Source organism: Oxyura jamaicensis (assembly GCF_011077185.1).
Source record: "Oxyura jamaicensis isolate SHBP4307 breed ruddy duck chromosome 12 unlocalized genomic scaffold, BPBGC_Ojam_1.0 oxy12_random_OJ72159, whole genome shotgun sequence".
Lineage (NCBI taxonomy): Eukaryota > Metazoa > Chordata > Aves > Anseriformes > Anatidae > Oxyura > Oxyura jamaicensis.
The window spans coordinates 4,722-5,144 of record NW_023304287.1 but is presented as its reverse complement, the minus strand read 5'-3'; the positions used below and the strand labels follow the sequence as shown (position 1 = coordinate 5,144).

General features: G+C 80.9%; 1 protein-coding gene across 1 annotated transcript in view; it reads right to left on the bottom strand.

Moving 5' to 3' along the window:
* PCBP4 (poly(rC) binding protein 4) overlaps window positions 1-423 on the bottom strand; it is a 3,795-nt gene that overhangs the window by 3,020 nt on the left and 352 nt on the right. The gene's annotated exons all lie outside the window — the stretch shown is intronic.

Genomic DNA, 423 nt, shown 5'->3' with positions numbered 1-423 from the left:
CCTGCTGAGGGGAAACCGAGGCCACCGCGTCCCCGAGCCCCCCCCCCAGAACCCCCCCAGCAGCACCCCGGCCCGGGGGCGGCTCGTCCCCGCGGTGCCAGCAGGGGAGGGGACAGCAGGGGAGGACAATCGCCGCGTGTCCGGCCGCGGGTGGGCGGCCCCGGCTGAGCTGCTCGGCGGCGATGCCAAGCGGGCTGGGAAACAAAAGCAGCCGTGTCGGGGATGGGCCGGGGGGGGGGGGGGGGGGGGGGGGGGCGGGGGGGGGGTCCGTGTCCCCCCACCCCACCCCCCGCCCGCCGCGGGGAGGGAGGGAGCGGCAGGGCCGGGGGCTGGGTGGCGATGGGCGCCTCCCTGTCCCTGTCCCCCGCGCGGAGCTGGCAGCCCCGAGGGTGGCAGGAGGAGGTGCCGGGGGGGGGGGGGGGG